Here is an 8,545-nt window from a genome sequence, read left to right on the forward strand (position 1 = left end):
CCATAGCTAGTAAGAGACAGAGCTGGAATTAAAACCCAAACAGCTTACCTCCAAAGCTTTACTGCTCCAACTCGTTGTATTTGCTAGCAATTGCTATACATTGACTCACCCTTAAACATGGTAGCTGTGGGGAAAACAGCTAGCTCACCGGTTTACCGGCTGCAAGCACTTTGCCTGATTAGTGCATGAGCATGTGGCAGTGCCATATGCTTAGTCTATGTAAGGCTATGGGTGCTTTCCCTCAGGGGCGATTCTCCCAGATTGCTCTCCCGCCACTGTGAGGTGTGATTTTCCTGATCCCTTGCCCTTCACTGCTAAAAGCAGGCTTTCCTTAATTAATTCACTTGCCCATCTTTGTGAGCCTTCAATAAACAGATATGACCCTACACTTTCCAGCTCCACAGTTCCTCTACCATCTGCCCGAATTCAGTGAGAACCTGCATGACCTCAACCACCAGCATTCCAGTAGTTTACAACAATTATCATTTTATTTAGCTCCCAATTCTATAGGTTGTCTAATCTTGGCCAGCTGACCTGCTCTGGGGTCCCTCATGGGGTGATGGTCAGCTATCAAATCAGGTGGTGGCCTGATGATGTGGCGTGGCCTCACTCCCATACTTAGTAATGGGCAGTCACTGGCTGACTGTTGTCTGGGGCACTTGGGTGCTCCTCCACATGGCCTCTTATCCACCAGCAGCCTAATTTAGGCTATTCACATGATGGTCTCAGGATTCCAACTGCAGAAAAGAAGACAAGCCTCCATGCTCAGGCATGTATATTGTGGTTGAAGCCAAACCAGAGTCAGTTTGAAAGGGCATTTTCAAAAGGTGCAGACAAAAGAAAGGGGATAACTCCTGGCAGTGTTTACAAGCTGCCATAGCTGCTGAACTATGATCCCTGTCTATTTATCTCACAGAGTTGATCAAGGAGAAAAGGATGTAAAAACCAGCTTTGTAAAGTTCTGTAAAGCACCGTCCAGATGAGAGGTGGTGTTTACTTCTTAGCACTACTTTCCACTAGTACCTCAAACTCAATATGTCTGGTTATTAACTCCATGTTACAGATGTGGAGATTGAAGTCCAGAGGAGTAAGATGGCTTTCCCAAGGACATGCAGCTAGAATCAGGACAGAGATCTGTGTGTCCGGTGTTCTTTGACAACTTAATTCTTTGTTACTTTGTTATTTGGTTGGCTTTCCTGTGTAAATCTTGCTTCTCCAACTTAACTAACAATTCCTTGAAAACTTCATATATATATTTTATTTATTTTGTGGTCCCTATAGTGGTTAGCATTATACCAAAGACATGGTAAGCACTCAGTTCAGACTTACTAAATGACTGCATCATTCACTCAGTTACTTTTTAAGCAATCATTTACTGAGCTCCAACTATGTCATAAGTAACACACCATCTCTTTAAGAACTCATTGCTTAAAGTCAAATTGACATTGTAATCTCATTTGATAGAGAGAAGATCAAACAGTTGTGAGAGCAGAGAGAAATCCTAACCTGTCGTTGGAGTCAGAGAAGATACCTATCTTTTTGAATGCAAAAGAAACTGGGGAGGGTACTTCTGGAAGAGGACACAGCATATGCAAAGATTCGTACATAATAACACAGTATGTGTGAGGACTTACCAGCAATCTTGGTGTTGAAGCATAGGTAAAAAGCAATGAAGGGAGAGAGGTACAATTGAAGAGATAAGAAGCTTACACTTAATCTTGAAAGCACTGGAATTTACCCGAGAGAAATGAAAACATACATTCACACAAAGACTTGTCTGCAAAATTTTTAGCAAGAGTTTTAGCACCCAAACTGGAAACAATTCAAATGTCTATCCATCCACTAGTGAATAAATAAACAAAATATGGTATGGTCTTACAAATGGAATATAGCAAGTCCTTTGAACAACATTGTTTTTGTTATAAAGTTGATGAGATGCTGTAAGAACTTAATTCTTGTTTATATCATTTAGCCCAACAGTCAGAAACCTTTCTGGCTGAGAGAGCCATGAACGCCACATATTTTAAAATGTAATTCTGTCAAGCCATACAACGATCCGTGTATATTACGCATTATCCAATAAAAATTTGGTGTTGTCCCAGAGGACAGCTGTGATTGGCTCCAGCCACCCGCAACCATGAACATGAGCGGTAGGAAATGAATGGATTGTAATACATGAGAATGTTTTATATTTTTAACATTATTTTTTTTCTATTAAAGATTTGTCTGCGAGCCAGGTGCAGCCATCAAAAGAGCCACATCTGGCTCACGAGCCATAGGTTCCCGACCCCTGATTTAGCCTATGGTAAAATTGGTTTCATTATAGATCCTTTCACTTAAAGTCACAGAACTTATTGACAATGTTGAGTGAAGACTTAGTCTACCACTCAGTACTAAAAAGTAATGAACTACTGATATCTCAGAAACATCATGCTACATGAAAGAAGGTGTATCTGTATTAGTTTGCTAGGGCTGCCCTAGAAATAGTACAACAAACTGGGTGGCTGAAACAGCAGAAATTTACTTTTTCACAATTCTGGAAGCTAGGAGTCTGAGGTCAAGGTGTTGGCAGGGTGGAATTCTTCTGGGACCTCCCTCCTTGGTTTGTCAATTACCATCTTTCCCCTGTGTCTCTACATGGTCTACCCTTGATGTGTGTACATATCTTAATTTCCTCTTCTAATCTGGACACCAGTCATATTGACCTAATTTTAATTTAATTACATCTTTAAAGACCCTATTTCCAAATACAATCACATTCTGAGGTTACTGGGGTTAGGACTTCAACATATAACTTGGGGGGGGGCACAATTCAGCCCACAGCAGAAGCTATACACAAAAAATTACATGTTGTGCCTGACCTGTGGTAGCACAGTGGATAAAGCGTCAACCTGGAAACACTGAGGTTGCCGGTTCAAAACCCTGGGCTTGCCTAGTCAAGGCACATATGGGAGTTGATGCTTCCTGCTCCTCCCCCTTCTCTCTCTCTCTCTCTCTTTCTCTTTCCCTCCTCTCTAAAATGAATAAATAAATTAAAAAAAAAAAAAAAAACAAATCTTTAAAAAAAAAAATTACATGTTGTGTAATTTCATTTGTTTGAAATTTCTAAAAAAGACAAAATTACAGAGATCAGTAGTTTCCCGAGGCCTGAGGTAGGAACAGGGCTTTGATTGTATCAATGGGGAATGAGGGCACATGGAAAGTTTTGGGGGGTGATGGAAGGGTGCTAAAATTGGATTGTGGTTTTAAGTGGAGGGTAATATCAGATCTGTTTTAGAAACACCATCCTGGAACTGGTGTTAACGATGAACAGGTGGGGGCTGGGGGCAGGAACAGAGAAAATGAGGGTGAGCATGAATTTCCTTTATAAACAGAAAAATGAAGTATTGTTTTATTTTTAGAGACTGATGATAAGGAGCATCTGAAATAGGGCAAATAGAAAGTGATCAGAGCTGTGATGGGGCATCTCCCTTGGGACTAAAAAAGGGGAAATGAAAATAACTAGTTTGGGGGAAGTCTACCATCTGATTTTGTCTTTTACTCTAAAGTCTACTCTAAAGTCTTGGAAGAAAATATTCAAAGTTAAGATACTTCAAATTAGTCAATCCAAATGCATAGAGTGTTTACTGGCTAGAATACTGTGTATTAAGGTTATACATATAGGGACGTATGAAGTCTTCCTTTGGAGTCTCCAGCAGCAGTTCTCTTTGCCGCTCTTGAGTCTGTTTAGGACCTGGGGTTAGTCTTAACTTCTGCCCATAAGAAGTCATCTGTCCCCCCACCTTTTTTTTTAAGTGAGAGACAGACAGACATGAAGGGAGAGAGATGAGAAACATGAACTCGTAGTTGCGGCACTTTAGTTGTTCATTGATTACTTCTCAGACGTGCCTTGACCCGGCGGCTCTAGCCAAGCCACTGACCCCTTGCTCAAGCCAGCGACCTTTGGGCTCAATCCAGTGACCATGGGATCATGTTGATGATCCCACGCTCAAACCAGCAACCCTATTCTCAAGCCAGATGAGCCCGCTCTCAAGCTGGCTATCTCACTATTTCAAACCTGGGACCTCAGCTTCCCAGGTCAATGCTCTGTACACTGCGTCATCACTGGTTAGGCTCCCCCTACCCCCAGTTTTAATCGCCGGGCCTTTGAAGGAAGTTGGATTTCCCCGGTTTAGCTTATCAGTAATGCTCACCCCGATAATAGCCTATGTTACAATTTTAGTGGCGAAATGAAAGGTAGATAACACCTTCCACAAACACCATTTTGTAGATTAACAAAGGGGATTATAGATCAGAACAATATTTAATTCAATTTCATTCATCTATCCATTCAGTTATTCAGTCAACAAATATTTGCCCAGGGCCTACCCCAGCGATGGCCACAGTAGGAGCTGGGAAGCCAGAGATAAAAAGACCTTTGAAGAATTTCCGTTCCCAGGGAGCTGAGGATCTGAGGATCTGCTACAGGCCCTCCTCCTGAAGATTCAGGCCTGCGTTTCTGAGGTATCCCTGACTGAGGACACTCCAGCTAGCAAAGGCCCAAGAATGTCTGTCATACTTTTGTTTCTGAAACAAGCACGCATCATCACCTCCCAACCCTGTTAAAGGCAGACATGCTGTGAAGTTCATGACTACCCTCAATCCCACCCACTTCTCCATTTCCACATAGTTAATTGGCCAGAGTTAGCTCCAACCTCTGTCCTCAGTTCCTCTTCTCACTCTTCCTCACTCCTTAACTCACTGCAGTCTGGCCTTTCTGCTCCACTTTCCAGGCCAGTGTCACCAGAGGCCTCCTAATTGCCAAATTCAATGCATTTCTCTCACTTCCCTGCCCAACACCATTTTGGGGAAGCATTGTACACTGTCCATTACTCCCTCCTTGAAACTCGCTTCTCCTTTTGTTTCCACACTGAACACTCCCAGCGCTGCTTCTCCCTCGCAGTTTCCCTGCTTAGGACTTTCCTTTTTGGTTTGTCCCTGAAGTGCTGATGTTCCCTGGGGTTCTCTACCTTCAGCTCTGTCCCTGAGTGATCTAGTTTGCTCTAATGGCCTCAGGGATCACCTCTGTGTTGTGGATCCCCAGTCTCATTCTGCATCTGAGCACAGACGTAACCCACAGCCTATGGGACATCTCTGATGGGCGCGCCCTGTTCATTTCCTCTTCTATAACATGATTTTGTAACTGTTACCTGTTTCCAACCAGGGCCATATGGATCTTGTATTCTCCTGTATCTTGTATATGTAGTGAGTCAGTAGAAGGAACTCAATGAACAATTAAATAATGAATGAATGGTGCTTGCTTTGGCAACACATATACTATAACTGGAATGATACAAAGATTAGCCCAGCGCCTGCGCAAGGACGACACGCAAATTTGTGAAGCATTCCATATTTTTAACAATGAAAATAAAATGAACGAGGAACCAGTCCACTGGTTGCTTAGTATGCTGAGAAAGGTATTGATAGTCCGAGATTTAAAAAAACAAAATCTTGAGATAAGCTGAGCAAATCAGGTTCAATCACTTAGGAATTACAAAATGAGGACTTACTGAGAAAAGCTGCAGTGACAGGGCAAATGATGGAGGCAGTGGTAGAGATGAGCCGTGGAAACCTATTGTTTAAACTGAAATTATGAAGAAGTGGAAATTGTGGTTAAGCCACAGAAGAACACAGAATAGTCATAGATAAGCAGCGATGCCAGGACAGAGACAATGAGGCAAAAAGAGTAGCCCATTCGTAGGGGGAGGGGAGGGGCACAAAGAAAACCAGATAGAAGGTGACGGAAGACAATTTGACTTTGGGTGAGGGGTATGCAGCATAATCAAATGTCAAAATAATCTGGAGATGTTTTCTTGGAACATATGTACCCTGATTTATCAATGTCACTGCATTAAAATTAATAACAATAAGATTAAAAAAAAAAGAATAGCCTATTCCATCAAGACTGTGTCTGGAAGGGCCTGCCCCTTCTTTACAGGACACTAAAGCTGAGGCCACATGACATTTCCTGAGGAGGTCTTCCCAACCAGCAGTGCAGCAGGCAAACAGCAGTGGTCTCTCAGGGAAGAATCACAGGCTTCTTCCCAGCCCTGAATGTCAACCCCCACTCCAATTTGAATAATTCCATAATGATGCACTTGTTTAACATAAAACTGCTCATAACCAATTACCAATTATCTTCACTTTTAGCATCACCTCTTCAAAACATCTTTCCAGCCCCCAAAGGAAGGTAGAAAGGAGAACAACATACAAAGCAACTGCGAGATGCGGGGGAGGTGTCCTCCTGCTTTTTTTCTGAATGTCCAAAGCAAGAAAGGTAGCAATGTGACCCTCTGGTGATTGAGCTGAGGAATAAACAAGCTGGGTGTGAATGTGAGCTTGAGTTGCATGGGATGGTAGTGGGTGTGAAATAGGATGTGGTGTCTGAGTGCCCTCTTGGCTCACCCACTTTGTTTTGGTAACTGTTTTACATTGATCTTTATAAAACTGATAAGGTGTTTTAGAACAGCACCTGGAGGTTCATCTCACCATCCTTTGGACTCCTGCCACCTTGGCTGTCAGAAAGGTTGATATGTTCTGGCCTTGGTGGCTGTACATTCCACAAGACAGTGTACCTTGTGTCTACAAATGTCAACACAAGGTATGTGTTTTCATAAAACAGCCTCTGTTAAAAAAACAACAAAAGCTCCTTGATATTCTATCAGCACTGAAGAGGCCTCCCGATCCCATCCTCTTTTCTCGGTGTGGGCAAAGAGATGCTCCTTGACCACTGCCCGAGAAATGCCCGAAGATACTATAATCCCAGAACAATGTTATACAATGGTGTACAATTCTATAATCATCATCTGTATATTGTACTGTGGATCTGATATAATTAATAACAAGGGTCCTTATCAGAGGGCAAAAGGAATCAGAATCAAGGAAGGGGATGTGGTGATAGAAGAAGAGAGAGAAAGAGACTTGAAGATAGATGTTACAATTAGCTTTGAAGATGGAGAAAGCAGTCATGAGCCAGCCATGTTAAAACATACTCTTGCCTACAGCCTTTACAAGTGACACAGTCCTTCTCACACATTGATTTTAGTCCTTCTGAATATAAAGTCCTTCCTTTATATCCATAAAATAGTAAATTTGTGTATTTTCATACAAAACAAACAAACAAACAAAAAACCACAAAAGGAAATATTGGCTTGTGTGTGTGTTGTTAAAAGCTTAAACAATGAGAACACACTGATTTGCTTTTTCATATAATTGCTTAAAGGTGAAAGAAGGGATTATAATTCAGGAGTCCCCAAACTTTTTACACAGGGGGCCAGTTCACTGTCCCTCAGACTGTTGGAAGTCCGCCACATACAGTGCTCCTCTCACTGACCACCATTGAAAGAGGTGCCCCTTCCTGCGGGGGGGGGGGGGGGCCGGATAAATGGCCTCAGGGGGCCGCATGCGGCCAGCGGGCCGTAGTTTGGGGACGCCTGGATTTCACAGTATCTAATCCTGGAGACCTAAATCCAGTTTCCCCCCACATTTCCTCTAATCCTCAGGCTGGTTGAGTTGCCTCCACTAGTATAGGGTTCCCATGTACCCTGTGCTTTCCTCACACTATTTGGTGTTTACTTCCCACAAACTAAATTCCCAGGGATGAAGACCATGTTATGTTGCCAATAGGGCCTCATAGACAGGAGGCCTTGAGTAATGTTTGATGAATGAATGTATGAATGATTTAGTGCTAAATAATGGTACAGTATTAATAAGTCTGGGGCCTCTGAGACTTCAAAATGACCCTTGGACAGTTATATGGCCCCCAAGTCATAATTCTTAATCTTGTACTCCTTGGTTCTGACCTGTTCCCCTGCCTGGAATGTTATCTCCCAGAGGCCTGTGGAGTTCCTGAGCTGTTCCTACAGGCCCCCTTTCCTGGTCAGAGGCCTGGCTCTCTTCCTCTACTCTAAGTCTGGAGATCCTGCCTACATATAAGTTGACCTTATCTTCCCCCCAGTATTGAGTCCCATCTAGATTTCCCGCCCATGCCCTGTCCAAATCATTAGACCTTCTGACTTTAATCATTTTGGGGATGAAGAGGAGGAAGAAGGAGGGTCAGCTTTCTATTCAATATTTCTAACAGCAACCTTAGGTACTCTTTTGAGACATGGAAGCTAAAGAGTCTTGATTGGAAGGCTTCCACTGCTGGTTGGTGTCAACTGACATTGCTATCTCCAACAGTTTTGTCTGGTCTCCTTTGCTTTGCAAATACTTTGGTTGATTGGTTGTGAACTGTTTGTTCTTTTTTTTTTTTTTTTTTTTTTTTTTTTTAAATTTTTTTTTTAATTTTTATTTTATTTATTCATTTTTTAGAGAAGAGAGAGAGAGGGAGAGAGAGAGAGACAGAGAGAGAGAGACAGGGGGGAGGAGCTGGAAGCATCAACTCCCATATGTGCCTTGACCAGGCAAGCCCAGGGTTTCAAACCGGCGACCTCAGCATTTCCAGGTTGGAACTGTTTGTTCTTAACATTGATATTAAGTCTCACCTTAAGGAACAAGGAATGAG

At 42.5% G+C, this 8,545-nt stretch overlaps 1 non-coding gene across 1 annotated transcript; it reads left to right on the forward strand.

Moving 5' to 3' along the window:
• Window positions 1-5,292: 5,292 nt before the first annotated feature.
• LOC136390291 (U6 spliceosomal RNA) lies at window positions 5,293-5,396 on the forward strand. The gene has a single exon (XR_010748709.1). It is a non-coding gene; the product is annotated as a U6 spliceosomal RNA (small nuclear RNA).
• Window positions 5,397-8,545: the final 3,149 nt, after the last annotated feature.

Source organism: Saccopteryx leptura, chromosome 1 (genome assembly GCF_036850995.1).
Source record: "Saccopteryx leptura isolate mSacLep1 chromosome 1, mSacLep1_pri_phased_curated, whole genome shotgun sequence".
Classification (NCBI taxonomy): domain Eukaryota; kingdom Metazoa; phylum Chordata; class Mammalia; order Chiroptera; family Emballonuridae; genus Saccopteryx; species Saccopteryx leptura.